This window comes from Egretta garzetta, unplaced genomic scaffold (assembly GCF_000687185.1).
Source record: "Egretta garzetta isolate BGI_Z169 unplaced genomic scaffold, ASM68718v1 scaffold85, whole genome shotgun sequence".
NCBI lineage: Eukaryota > Metazoa > Chordata > Aves > Pelecaniformes > Ardeidae > Egretta > Egretta garzetta.
This window is the reverse complement of record NW_009259718.1, coordinates 4,369,992-4,385,876: the sequence shown is the minus strand read 5'-3', so window position 1 is coordinate 4,385,876 and position 15,885 is coordinate 4,369,992. Positions and strand designations below refer to the sequence as shown.

Sequence of the window (15,885 nt, the reverse complement as noted above, 5' to 3'; positions counted from 1 at the left end):
CTGCTAGCACATAAGTTTCTCTGAAGACGCCTTTATCAACTAACAAAAGTGAAGACAAATTTTTCCCTGTAAACTTTCCCTGTAAACTTGTTGAGGGGTGGGGGGTGGAGGGAGACGCTACGAGTAATCCTTATCAACTGATTCCCTTCTTATCTTTAAGGCACAGATGACAGCTCTGCTCTCTTGAGTCCACAAATTAGTGAGAGGACCTCTGGCATTTTTCTCTGTGACAGACTTTCTCTTCTCTGTATAGTGCATTAGCTTTGCAAAAGTGACACTGATCAACACATTACAAAGAATACAGCGTTGGACATGCCTTCCAGCTGTCACACATAAAAATGTTTAATGGCAATTATCCTTTAGATACCTCTTAGATTTAAATAGATGTGTGATTCAAAGAAATGTGGAATTATTAAATGCATAGATATGTGTTTGACAGATGTTGTTGCAAGCATTTCTTACATGTTCAAGATGGTTAGGAATCTAGGCAGGTTTCAGAAAATTATTTCCTTAATATCTGTCCTGAAGTGAAATTGAATTGGGACTTTGATCTTCTATGTTGTGTTAATAGTAAATTCCCCTGCAACAGTTTGGTAGGGTGACGTTTTGTTTCATAGATTGATATTCCAGCTTCAACTTTCCAAAAATATATATTTATCATAGATGGCACAAAAATTGCCAACTTTATGTAATTAAATGAAAAAAAGAGCATTAGAAAAACATGAGGCAGCAATGTCAATGTCACTGGCCATCTTGAAAACTCACATGGAAAGGTTATAACTTACAAAGAGACTGTACTTAATTTTAAAAATAAACTTGCCTAACTCAAGCTTTTCTACCTCAAATGGTCACTGATGGTAATACCAGTGACCAGTGTGATTTGTGGATTACAGCAACATGAAAGAAATTTGCATTTATATGAAAGACTGTGTGCCAAAGGTTAGTTTTGGTAACCACCAAAAGCAAAAATTTGCTTTGAAAACATCAGAACACTGTAGCACTGTGCAAGCTTGTTGCTTCAATAGAGAGGTTCAGAAAACTGGAGGCAGGATAACCTGAGAGCCATAAAGTTTTCCATTGTGGATGTGAGGACTAGCGACAGGATAAATTAATTTCAAACAACCCAGAATTGGAGCTGCCAGTCAGGGATCTAGCAGGGTGTTCTAACTGCCCTGTGGGTGGCATAGAGCTCCCTTCTAGGGCAAAAATGTTCTCAGAGACTCTTAGTTACAAATGCAGATGGGAACTTTTCACTACCTTTTTTTCCCCACCAAATACTTGCTCTCTCATCTACCTTCAGTCCGTCAGGTGCATAGAGTCATAGACTCACAGAGCAATTAGGGTTGGCAGGGACCTTTTAAAGATCACCTAGTCCAATCTCTCTGCCATGGTCACAGACATCTTTCTCTAGATCAGATTGCTTAAAACCCTGTCCAACCTGACCTTGAACACTTCCAGTGATGGGGCATCCACAGCTTCCCTGGGCAACCTGTTCTTCCAACTTCTCTGAGCCACTTTTTCAACATCTTCATTCAGGAAAAAGGACTGAAAAGTTGCTGATACTTCTAAGCATTAACATCAGTCAAAACACATTGGGTTCAGAGGTGACAGGAAGAAGGGGAAAGACCATGGTTGTAAACATGGACTAGCTCAATGTATGGTGGTTCAGTTACCTGGCTGAATCTGTTAAAGATGATGAGAAAACAGGTGGGATAGCCTGATCTGTGTGGGTCCTTCAAATTGAAGATTCATCAATCCATCCAAAAGGAAGAGTATACTCAGACCTGGAAGCCAAGTGGATAGAATGGATGCAAGGTATGAGAATCAGGAAGCAGACAGGAAGGGTAGCCTTGATGACAGAATCAAAAGGGGTTGGTTTCAGGTACTAGAGAAGGGAAGTCTGAAAATGAAGATGAGAGGGTGGAGAAGATTAGGCAAGAAAGCCAGGAGAAGGGGAAAGAATTGAAAGTAAGAACGGCAGGAAAAGAAACTACAAAACACCCACCTTATTTTCTTGAGCTTCCCTGAGCATAATCCTGCCCTACATTAATGTCTTTTACCATTTTCTATGTTACTTTAATATCTCATTTTATTGCTTCACTGGGCAAAATATCTAAGAATAAATAGGCTTAATTATACTATCAGTTCAGGCTATTTTTAATGGTCTTGCAAGTTGTTGCAGTTACTGTACTAGTGAGAACTTGATTTTTTTTCTATGCAACAGGGTAAAGATTTATATTTAAAAAGGTTTTCTGTAGTTATATATCTTCTTACACTTTCAGACGTTAACTGTGAAATCATCCCAAAACACCCATGAGTCATTGTTTTCCATTCAGAAAAGCAAGCCCTAGCCTCTGAAACTTGTATTTAAAATGAAGGACCCCAAGAAAGAATAAAAAAATAATCCCTGAATAAGCAGACACACTTAGCATGCCTCCTCAATAGCAGGCTGTGTGGCTGCTGTAAGGACAAAATAGATGCTTGCCCCTATATAGTTTTTAGAAAGCTGAAAATGCAGTAGATAAAAATAAAAAAACATTGTGGTTCAAGTTGTAGACAGAGAATCTAAATTAAGAAATAGGCAAATGAAATGTCTGAGCCCAGCAGACTGCCAGAGGGACTCTGTTAGAATTCAGTCTGTACCAACTCTGTTCTTGCTTCTTCGCAATACACCACCTAGTGAAATACACCATAGAGAACTATTTTCCATAGTTCTTTAAAGTAATGGCTACCTACTTTGTCTATCACAATTGCTTACAGGCTGATTTAAAATGATATTTGCTCTAAAATTCAGTTCTGCTTCTGAAAAATCAGTAGAATAAGAAGCCCCCTTTCATATTCAACATAATCAAAAGTGGTGAATTTAATAATACAAAAGCTATGTCCTCTGTTTTACTACATTACCCCTAGAGGTTCAACTGAGATGAGAGACAACCTTGTGTGAGATGTGGAGTTCTTCATTAATATCTACTTATAGCAAACTCAGGCTAAGTTCTGTGCTTGGTGGCAGTGAATTTTTTGCATGTGTAAGCACTTTTGCAGATTTCTTATCTCTAAACTAAATAAGGCTGATGCTTTTAATTTTTGCAATTTTTTTAAAATTTTTTGCAGTTCTGCAACACAACCTTAACAGAGCTACATAGAACAGTGCAATGCCTTGATTTGTACAACAAACAAAAATTGCTGTTTATATATCCCAGCATGCCATTTGTCTTTTTTATGATTGTCTTCACAACTGTTGCTGTACCCACCAGATCCTTCCCTGCAGCTCTGCTGACAGCTTCTTCCCTATCCAGTATTTATGCATACGTTTATTCATATCTATAAGCATTTGTCCATATTTTTTTCAGTCTGCATCTCCAGTTTGTCAAGATGAATTTGAATTCTGAATTTGTCTTCCAAACACTTTGCGGCCAGTCCAAGCCTGGTGTTATCTGCAGATTTAATAGCCTCCAGCCACTAGAAAAATAAAATTACCCCTGAATATTCGATGCAGTATTCCAGACACTGTCTTAAAAAGTGCTGAGGGAAAGAATCAGTTCCCTTAAACTACTGGCTATGCTGCTGTTAAAACAGCCCAGAATACTGTACACTGTATACTTATTCTCTACACATTTACTGAACTACTTTATGTACTTAACTACCCATCTACTGCAGTAGTGAATTCTGTTTAAACAAACTGTTTTCTTGGTCAAACCTTTGGAATTTACTTGTGTGAATAGCACTGATATTATTCATTTTACCACCAGATGGTGAAAAGATGGTACTGGGATGGACTCATTGATAAAGTTCCCAGGTATTGCCATAGTGCATATTGTCAGGGCCTTGAGTGCATTCCCCCTCTCCTGCTTCTGGGGTTTTGGCTACCTAAATTCAGAGCCAGCTTTCACAGTGCAGCTGGATAACCTTAAATCAAATTGCTGTGAGAAGCCTCAGTGGGACTTGGCCCCCTCTACTTTCAGGAGCTGTTTCTAGGGCGCTCATACTTGGTGCCTACCTGAGCTATGCTGTAGCTATGCCTGTACATTTGCATGGGCTTAGCTGATCTGGTTACTGATCCTGACCTGCTGACTTGAATTCCTGTCTTGATCTTGGACATGCCTTATCACTAGGGACATGTCTGGCAATCACTGGACTGCTGGCTGACCCTAGTTACCATCACAGAGCTTCTCTGCTACCCTTGCTCATATGCTGTGGAACTGCACGCCTGACAGTGCTGTTACTGTCCCTGCCTGCCTTGTGGTGACGCTAAACTCCTGGCTCACCTTCTCTTATGGAACAGCTCCTCCTGCTGCTCCTTGATACACATGGCCATTGTAATCTATGCTTCAGAGATAATTCTCCCTTTGGACTTGCAGTATGTTGAGTAGTTTTTGAAATGGATGTACTGATAGTAGCCTCTCTGTAAACAGCATATGGGGATATGTACTTTGTTAATCATCTCCATGAGATGGGGACTTCAGGTTCAGCCTACACCCATCTGACCTCTGTGATGTTGTTTTTGACTCATGGGTAGACAGTCTGGAAGGTGGCCTGGGAGACGTCCATCTCCATCTGCACTACGGACTACAAATTGGCTAACTAGCAATCAGTGTTGAGATGGTAAGGCTATACAACGCAGTGAGGGACCTTCTTCACAGAATGTGATATGGTGATACTTGGTGACAGGCTCCAGGACACTGCATAGAACCTTGGAGGTGATCTTCATGTCAAAATTTGGCATTTCTTGCTGGTCCACCTAAGTGCACAACACAATATGACCCCGAGAACTGGAGGGTCATTTTCTGCAGCATGAAGAAATTATCTACCCTTCAGCAGTTCACTTTGCTCCTTCCTAGAGAAAAAGGTTGGTCCAGTACTTTCTAGATAATTCTTGAGCATGAACATAATTGAGAATACAGCAGCAGTAGAATCAAAAACAGGAGCAAGAATGGCAGCAGCATCAGCCAGCTTGCCAGTTAGTTGCCAGACAGGGTAGGCTTGGCCTGGATTTTGAGGTGCACAATGAGTATATGCATGTGAGTCACTCCAGGTCTCTCAACCATGGAAACAAGGATCATTCCCTGGAATGGGTCGCCAGGACAATAGAAAGTTGCATGAAACAACTGCAAGTTCTGTAGTTTAATTGCTACATATGGGATTAATTGTTACATACTAATAGTCTACCAAAATTAAATTAAGAATAATTTTTGTAACCTGTTTGCTGACATGATCTGTGTCCAATTCTCTAATTGTACAGACAACTTGTACCATTAGAATGGTCCTGTAGTATGTTAATAACTACTAACAGACATTAGTACATTGTGACATAATTGCATTAAATGTAGAACTAATCCATCCTGTTGAAACATCACCAGCATAGATGGTATTTATGATACTTGTTTAAAGTATACTTATTATTCTTCTTAAATAGATTCTATAATCTAAAGATTGTACTGCTACAGGTTGATGAAGCCATTAACCTGATTATGCATGGATGCTGTGGCTCTGTTTTCCTGAAGTCAAGCCAGTAGTGAGGCCGAACACATTACTCCTCAGGCATACACAGAAACACACACAAGCACATACATTGCTGAAGATTTGAAGAAACAAGTGCCAGCACAAATTACGCAGTGTGAGAGGCTTGCTGTGTACCTGGATGAAAGTACAGATCTTTCTAACGTCTGAGCTTATGGTGCTTGCTAGATTCTGTTTCGATAGTGAAATACACAAACTGCTTTCTGTGAGCCACCAAAGGAAAGATCTACCAGAGAAGATCTACCATTCTCAATAGTAAATTACTTCTTTAATAAAAATGTTTTATGGGAAAGCTGTGCAAGTGTAATGACTGGTGGAGCAGCTGCTTTGACTAAGAAAAGGATTGTGTGGTAAGGTTACATACACCACACCTGAGATTCATTCACTGCGTTCTTCATAGCCAAGCTATTGCAGCAAAGACATGGGAGCCAGGGATGCACGAAGTGCTACAGGATGTCACTGATGTGGTTAATTTCATAAAAACAAGACCTTGAAACAGTAGAATATTTACAATATTTTGTGATGAGGTGGGGAGTGACCATGAAAATCCTTTGTACCTGTAGTGGGTTGACCTTGGCTGTCTGCCAGGTGCCCACCAAGCCACTCTATACTCCCCCTCCTCGGCAGAACAGGAGGAGAAAATATGATGAACAGAGATGTAGCTACTTTCCCATCCAGAGTACTATTCACCTTAAAGTAGCAGTTAGGACATTTAACTGAAAGTTGGAAGGTTTGGCCAGATTGTCTTCTGGCCAGGGTGGGTAACCTATCCTCTGGACCATTATGCTCCAGCATGGCCTTTAAATAAAAACAGGGACAAGAAGTGGGCTGGCAGCAAAGCAAAGAAACGAGGCAGTAGATCATACGCATCATGACAGGTTGATCAGCAAGAGCAAATTGTGTGCTTGCTTCATCAATTAGCTGATAGGAATGAGTTGCCAATCAGTGCAAACCGTACCTTTCTCTTCAGTTGGCTTTGGTCCTTAAAGGTGTAGCTAGCCTCCTGGCTGCAGAACTTTATTGCTTAGGGGCTGGCGCTTCTGGCTGGTCAATACATAAACAAAACACCATAGATTTGGAGGAAAAAAACCCAAACTGTAAAACAAGTGTGCTAAAGCATCCAGTTCTCTGATGGACGGGATACTCTCCTTATATAAGTAGAACACTACTTATTCCATTACAAGTCCACAAATGGAGTTGAACCAAGGTCTGACTCCTTTGTTTTGTTAGGAAAAATCAAGCATATAGTAGCTAAGCTGTGAATGTCTTTTCTGCAAACCTAGGACCCACAGTGAGAATGCTTGCCACACCATTGCAGTAGTGAGGGAAGAGAAAGAATGCTGCATGATGACCAGACATGGAAATCAGATCACACTTCACAAACAGGTTTAAGAAACTTTAGGCATTTGTGTACAGAATGTAGTTCATTGTGTATTTTCGGAAAATGTCTTGTATTTCTTGCAATTTCTGATATTGAAATGATCTTTCTCTCCACCCAGATAGGGGTATGAGGCCAAATCCTAGCATGAGAGAGAATATACATATTTCAAACACTTTTCCATCTTTATATACATAAATACAGAGAGTTCTGTGAAAACTGGATTACAACATATTTTTAAAAATACATCAGAGCCATTTAAATGCAAATCCTTTCTCTGAATTGAAAAGACTGTAATTGAATCTTTATCCAATTTGCACACTTAGACTAAGCAGCTGAGCTAATAATCATCAAAAAATGTAAAATAAAAAATAGTAAATTATTTATTATGATACTTCCTCTGAGAGGAGTAGGTGAGCATGTGCTGATGACAGCTAGTTGGGATTAGCATTGTCTGGCAAATGTAAGGCTTTCAGGGATCCATGAATACTTGAATAAAAATTGTGATTTCTTGAGTTACTATGCCCAAATTATTTTCTCTCCTTTTTCTAACTATTGCTATAATTGAATCCATGGCAGGACTTCTTTGCTTTCCAACTAGCTGCATCAGGAGCAAAATATTGTCCGTGTATGATGTGATTATGGTCTTTCTGAGTTTATCCAGATTCTTTTTGCAGTCCTGGATGATGCTGGATTTGTTCCCAAGTCTGCTTTGTTAAACCTCCTATTAAGAAGAAAAATTGTCTGTAATTTTCGAGACAGCTTTTATGTTTCTGAACTACTTCAGCCTCTGTTTTTCTGCCTGTCTTCTATTGTACCAAGGTTGTTAGTTTTACTCAGTCTTTCTTCATCTGGCTGAAGCAAAGAATTTCCAGTCTCGTGCCCTGGATGCTGATAGCATCATCTCTTTTCTCCTTTGCAATCTGTCTTCCTTTTGCCTGGGATATCTACAACAGACACAACAACTTCACTGTTCCTTTAACCATGACAAACTCTTCAGAAAGAAGAGCCACAATGAAAGCTAGTTCGGTTTTATTGAGTCTTCTCTGTAATGATAGTATAGCTTTGCCTTTAGTAGTGTCTGTTGTTTCAAGTATCTTGCTGATTAGGTCTCTGTGAATACAGGTGCAAAATAATTCCATTGGCTTCAGGGATCCCAGCTTAGAGGCCTGTATTGGTGTCATTGAGTCAGTCTTTTCCTTCCCTATCCTTTATATTACATATTTTATTTCTTTGGTTCTCATTTTGTCCAACTTTTGGGCATTGGGAAGCCATATCTATAGCTGTAATGGTTGTTTGTCCTGCAGGACACTCTATGGTCTTAATCTGGAGCAACCCCAAACTTCAAGAGCTGCCAGCTAGGATTTTGCACCACACAAAGTGACATGTCAGAACTAGATCCATGTAAAAGATGCCGGGCTAGCCTGGGATTTCAAGTTTTGGTCCAAATTAATTAAATTGAAGTCACCGGAGGTATAAAATAATGAGTAGATTATGGCCCTGATCTGGACTCAGGAAGAATCTGGGAATTTGCTTTATTTGGATGTGATCCTTGAAATGAAGAATTCTGTAAGTCCTCTCCTATTTTAAAAGATGATTGCCTGCAGACTATAAGTACTATACTTGCTGTACTTTCTTTGGAAATCACCACTATTGCTCTAAGACAGAAGAAAAACAAGGCCAAGACTCAGACAATAATGTAATTGCTTGAAATGGTTTAAGTTACAAATCAGACTCTCATGGTACTGACAGAACAGACCTGCTTAAGCACAGGCGTGCTCAAATTTTACATGTGAATATGAAGCTTGAAGACTGTTTCTGATTAGTACAAGGACATAATGAGGATGTTAAGGAATTCCCAGGAATTTGGGAACTTCTTACTGATTGATTCTGTAAGTAGAAAAATATTTATTGATTCTAAAAGTATTTTTAAGATTCCAGTGTGATTCAGTAAAGAATGACACAGACTTTTAAGCTGCTTCTTATTGCTGAACTAGCAATAAGCGTCTGTGTTGCTTTGTTATGGAGAATAGATTCCTCAAATCAGAAGCATGGATTATGTCACTTAAATATTGACAAATATCATTAATTTACTAAAAAAAATAAAATTAATTAATTGGTATTACTGAGAAAATAGTTCACCAATGTTTAAATATATGTCTGGAAATTGTCTTTAAAAGTTTCTAGAAATTCTGCATCTCGTGAAGTGTCTCAATTTTGACAAGCTGTGTCCTGTAATCTTTTTCTACAAAAGAATTCCTCCGGCTTCAGAAATAAATCACAATTTCCTGGAAAAATCACGTATTTTGGAAGAGCCCAAAACTCATCATGATATCAGTACATTAGGACTGGAATTTTATGATCCTTTTCAGTTGCAGTGGGAGTTTACATTCTTTTAAAGTGATCATCACTGTAATATATATGGCTTGAGCCTTGTGTTGACTAAATCCATTCTGATTTAAAATATCCAGTTTTAATGTTGTCACAGTCAACCTATTTGAAGCAATGTATCTGTATTTAAACTGAGTTTGTGCCAGGATTGGGTTTTTTAAAAGATTTAAAAATACCAAGTTAAAGAATTATTTCTGCTGGAGTCTTTCTTCCGCTTCTGAGCAGAAGACTTTTGTATGGCATTTAACAGAGCTGGTGAAAATTCAGGACATGGCAATGACACCACGACCTGGCATTTTCACTGTCTGTGAAAGATGGTGGTTCCCAGCTTAGCACCATGAAACACACGTTGGGAGGTTTGGTCTATCCCCTGCCCCTCCATGGTGTCCCCTCACTGACCTCAGGGAAAAAAAATCAGATCTCCCTGACCACAGGAAGAAGCAAGACACATGGGGTATTGTCAACCCATAAAACACATATTTTGTCCTGCTCCAGGCTGAGTTATAAGGTGTGTGGCTGCTCAGGAGGGATACCCTGAACAGCCTCTATCACATGATTTGGTTTACATTTCCGCCTTCATGAACAAACAACCTAACCACATTCCTCAGTGGTTATGAGATTTGAAAGAGGTTCTTGTGTTATTTTTTAGACTCTGTAAGTGAGTCTTCCCTCCAAAATTCTCTTTGCACAGAGTAAAATGAAATTGTTACCTGTGCATCAGCATGGATTTTGGAACCTAAGAGGGAAGGTAGACAGAAATACCCGAAGGCACCTTATAGGATCAATCTTCTGATAGACCTTTCTTTCTGTAACTGGCCAGTTAACTAATTGTCATATTAATAAAAATATCTTTAAAATTCGTTTTATAAATGGTTTACTAAACTCTTGTTATTTTACATGATAAATTATTAAATAATGATGGCAAACCTTTGGTCTGGGAAAAAAAAACAACCCATGTAGGAAAATAATAGTCACTAGAGTTATGATTCTTTGGTGTGATGCATGTTTTCTGATAGTAGGCATTCTTCTTTTTTCTCTTTTTTTTTGTAAGCTGGAAGTTGGTTTGATTCCCCCATCTTAAACTTGCCTGTCTGCTACCTGAAGAAAGTTTGAAATTCTTCTTATCAGACCCTTCTAAAACGTCCCAACTGATTCCACATACCAATGCTACTTAGAGGCACTGGCAGCTCTATTTAAAATCTGGTATGGTAAATGAAACCAGGAAACAAGCAAAGTTCAAAGCTCATCCTGTTCTAACACTAGCAGAATGAGATGATAGAAATCATGTTGTCTTGTAGCTCTTTTAATTGAAGATCCAGAAGAAAAATTACAAGATTTTTCAGGAAACTGGTCAAATTTAGTATAAAGCAAAGATGCCGACATTTGAAACAAAGCTCTTTTCCAATAAAGAGACTTTTCTGAATTTCTGTAATTTGCTAGTTTAATCAGAAGCCTTTATTTTTGTCTGAGTAACAAATTCCTTGTAAATTGTTATGTGATGTGATTTCTGTTCCCTGAATAATTATTATAAAATTATACCATTATGAGTATATTTTAACAAGGTATGTGGCCTTTAGATTCCTTTGTAATGGACAGACAGAAAATTACTTCTATTGTACTTCATGGGACAGTGGGATATTGGATACTGCTGAAGCCATACACAGAAAAGGCCTTGAACAAAATGATTAAGGAAAGGGCTCACAGTCATGACTTCAGTTTTGTGGTAATATCATTATATGTAGTAGTGAAGTAGCCTATAGATGACTGGTAAATCGTAAAATCCTTCATAATGATAAAAAACCATCAATGAATAATTCAAAGAAAAAAGGACAACAGCCTTTATTTGTTTTCTAAATCACATTCTGGCCTCTTTTCCAAGTAATGAAACAACAATTTGATTCTAGTCATTAGCTCAAGGCAAGAAATACAAAGATGTGCCATGTAATTGACAGATCACTACAGGATCCTTCTCTGATTTGCATACCCCTAAGCACAGTTGGAATTTTCATAACTGAAATTCTGGAAAACATACTGTGGACTCTATGTTCAATGCTCATGAGAGCATGATTTTAAGAAATAGGAAAACCTATCAGTAGTACACAGATACAGGTCATTCCTCACACACCTTCCCGAAATGAACACTACATGTACACATGTAGGCACATACAGGCACAGTACATACTGGCAACAAGGCTTCTTGTATGATGGTTCCTTATACCCCTGATGTGCATATGAAAATGGAAGGCCAGACTTCAACACTAAACTGGATAGCTCCTTAAACCAAAATATACGTCTTTTAAAAGGCCATCGTTTCTTCATTACACTTCATTTTCTTCCATCTTCATGTGGCTTAATTTGTGGAGATATGGAAATGCAACTGTTACTCATGCCTGAACCAGTGTATCTGATATGGCAGGTTGCACAAGTCTTGCACAAGCACAATTTTGCTGTTTATTTAAGGCCAATTCACTGAGCTCTCTTTGCATCCACCTTCCTATTTTTTACTTAAACAGTGAAACCTCTTAGAACAGTATCTTTATTGCATGGAAGGGAGTTAAAATGGTGATACCTACACTCAGCATTCAAATTATTTTGCTCTATCCTATGAAATGGAATTATTTTCTTTCTTTTTTGACACCTGGAATGCTACACTAAGCTCAGAGATGAAAAATGGGATTTCTGTTCTCTTCAAGTTGTTGCAAAAGTATGTGTTAAATGAATCTAAAATACAGCATGGACAGAATTTCCAGTTTATTGTGATAGTTTATACGTGTTTGTGAAAGCCCAAGAACAGTTAACATCAGTTCCTCCAAAAATGAAGGAAATTTCTGCTAAAAGGTGTTGTCATCAAAACACAGTTTGTTGAAACACAATTGCAGTAAGAATGTATCTACAAGTATATCTCACATTCTTATGGATCACTTAGTTTAAAGGACAGAAAAAGACACCTGAATAGAAAATGCCATCTTTCCCAGTGATAATGTTCATTTTAACACATCTCAGCTACTCTGCATGTGTGAAAAGTTGTCCTGAAAGTACATATTTTGCCAAACCCATTTTCTGCAGAGATCACTTTTGTAAGGCTTCTAAATTTAAATTAATATATAAGAGGAATTAGATACCAAATTTTTTCCAACATTGTTTGAACAAAGCCTAAGAAGATCCCAGACAATCACGACACATACTAAGTGCAGAACAGAGAGAGCAAAAGGGTCAGAGAAAAACTGAAGTAAAAAAGTAGACTATTGTATGACTGGTTATGAGTACAAGAGACCAGCAATAGAAAGTGAATTAATTAATTAATTGGCGGAGCTTTCCTTAGTCATCTGTATTGTTTTTTTCTCAGCATCTGAGTACGTGTTTCTTCACCATTTATGTTGGAGGTCATCACATTTTTCAGCTCCTGGACAGGCAGGCTCATCAAAGTCTTCAATGTTTGACACGTTCCTTCCAAACACAGGCAGGAGAATAGGGACACATTATACAAATAGCCAATATTATTTCTCAATGGATTGTGTCTTTTATGGCAAAACTGGCTCATCTTCTGGAAGAGAAGCAGAGGGGGCAGCACATTCACACATGTTCCAGTTGCTGGAGCAGTATCACCTTTCTCAGGAAGCAAGAAAGTAAGAGAAGGACATTGAATTTTAGAAAAATTTCACGTACCTATGGATTTTCCCTGCATATTTGAAAGCAATTAAGACTGTATTTTTGAGGAAGTCACAGCTTTTTTGTCTAACATTCTTTAGCAGAGTAGCTTAGTCTTATAGTTACACCATAAATGAGGCAGAATTTTGTATATTCCTGCGCTCATTAAACACAAATGAGTCTCAAGGGTTAAGTGGATGACTTGAAACTCCATACAGACTTTTTATGTACCCAATATTTTAATCAATAACCGAGCATAAGGTATTGTTCAAATTTTTTGAAACTCCTTTGTATAGTTACCATATATTTATAATTATTTCATTTGAATGTAAGTTCTTACTGTAAATGGTATTACAGTTTTGCACTATATTTACATACAGTTTCAGACTTTTTATAAATAATTTCCTAAGTTTTAATACTTTTAGCTTTTGCATTTGTAAGGAAAACTTTTTATGATTAAATAAAGTAAACTGTGCTTAGCGCTGTATTTTTTTTTCATCAAATAATATCATTTTATAGATTAAAGCGTTCTACATCTCATATCCAAATTTATAGGCATATGGTATCTGTGTGGCTTTTTCACAGACTATTTTTTCAAGGTTTCCTGACAACAGTGACTTTGAGAATTTTGAAAATAAGATGACTGTTATGACTGCTGTTATCTGATGTAGTTTATCTTTAGTAATGGGTTAATCAAAACACGAACTGTTGTATGCGCCTGGTCTCTGACCACAATAAGAACTCAGAGATACCAGGGCTACAGAAACTACAAATAGCTACATATTTAGAAGAAGACTAGGAAGGAATTAACTTGAGAAACAGTATTATCAGTCGCATGTATGGGCATCATTATGCAAGCAGGTTTGCTATTCTTGAGAAGTAACTTTTCTCTGGTTACTGTTGCACTTCTTTACTTTTTTGTGACTTGCCAGCAATAAGTCATCCTAAATAATGGTAGTGTCAAATATAAAGATAAGTAATTGTCACTCTTGTAGGAGCAACAATCATGCTATTTCTGCAAGACAGAGGAGTACTTAAACCTTACTATTTCCTTACATAGGATGTAAGAAAGCCAGTTTTGAAATAGAAATTAAAAAAAGACTGGAAGAAACTCCTAAAATTTTCTAGATCTCTCATTGTTTGTCTTTGAAGTTTTTTTGTGCCTAGAGTTTCAGTTCTGCAAGCACCAAGAAGTGCTCTCTACTATTTCTGACTCGAATTCTGGTGGAATAAAAAAAAAAACAAACCACCCCTAGATAAAGCAGCACATACATTTGCCATGCATTATGTTTGCCCTGCCCACACACAGCATAAATCAATAGAGTTAAGAAGCTGCAAAGATCTAATCACAGCTGCCTTATTTTCAATAAGAGTTAGTAGGAGAGGAATGTGGTTCTCCTCCTTTTCCTTGTTTACTGTTTAGAATACTTCTTCAAGGAAGAGAGCCTGGATTTAGTGTCTTGTGCAACCTGATAACTTGAAAACAAACACAGCAGCAAGATGTTACCAGGCTGTAAGCATGAAGGGGGTTGGGCAAGTAGGAGATTCTCTCCACTTGCTTGGTGGAGATGCTTCCTATTACGATACTAATTGGACACAACAGAGAAAGTGACTGCCACTTAAAAAATTACATGTCCTGAGCTAAAATTCCTTTTCTATCCATGGATTATCAGGTTTACATGAAACATTTATTGGACAAAAATATAGTAGAAATGAGGGAGCGAGGGGGTGGGGGACTAACCAGATGCAATCCTACACATAGGAGCTGAAGTATCTTCCTGGGAATCTGATGTCATGCTCATGTTTGGGCTATACTCCCTGGGCCTACAATTTCTATAGAACAGTCCTAGGTGTTCTTTGTTTGTACATGGGTTATCATTTCCCTATGGGGATCCTATCACTTTGCATTACCAAATCAATTTCATACAACCTCCAGAGCCTTGGTTATTGATATTAGCTAGGTCAGCTCTAGTCTAGGTGTGCGATACTCAATTTTACTTTTGTAGACTGTTCAGGGAGCAGTCACAAAGCAGTTGCAGTTTAACTGGCACAGCTTGCAATGAATTCCTAATCTTTTTATTACCTATTCTTTCTGGGCACAAGATGGAACTGTACAGAAACATGATACGCACGTTAGACATAGAGTTAAATGATCCAATCAAGATATGCAAAAAGCCATCATTGTAGTTTTCATCCTTGTGGTTACTGATTGGGCTTTTACAATCAAAGCATTTTTTCCTGAGCTAAGAGAAATGGATGACAGTGAGCTGTTGGCACCAGTGTGTGCTGGTGACTGTGCACCCATTCAGCAGTCATGTTGTGTTCTGAATTTAATCAGTTCCTGTGGATTCTGCAGTACCACTGGTCTCTGGAGTGTATCACTTGTTGGGAGACTTTCTCATGACAGTTGTAGTTTTCAGTTCTTACACCTGCTGTTTTCTGGTAACTATTTCTCCATCTACACCCTACACAAACTCACACAGAACAATTTTGTGGTATAGTGATGATAATTTTTGCAAGATCTTGTGCTAGAACAGTGAGCATGAAGGGATGCTCACATCTTTTTTGTAATCTTCCTTCCCACTCCTTTAACTTCCTTTTTCCTACAGTACCAGATATAAATTTTTTTTCTGTATTTTTCCTGTACAAGTAGGATTCATTCACACAATCCTAATGTAATTACAAAAGAAAAACAGAAGTAAAGCATTAGCAATAATCAATCACTAGCACTGAAGGAATAAAATATACAAACATTGTGAGGAGCAGTAGAAAGTTGATTATTGACAGCTTTTCATCCCTAGGAGCACTGTCTGAAATCACTTTCTTAAGCTAGAACTGAGTTATTTTCCATCTCACTCTTTCGGAATCTTTCTTTGATACCTAGGGAAAAAATCCTAAAGAACAGATGTGCACTCATGCTCTAGAGTAAAACTTTTCAATCCAGAGTAATT

General features: G+C 38.0%; 1 pseudogene; it reads left to right on the top strand.

The window, feature by feature from the left end:
- The first annotated feature begins 7,467 nt into the window (after positions 1-7,467).
- Positions 7,468-8,496, top strand: LOC104126614 (annotated as a pseudogene).
- Positions 8,497-15,885: the final 7,389 nt, after the last annotated feature.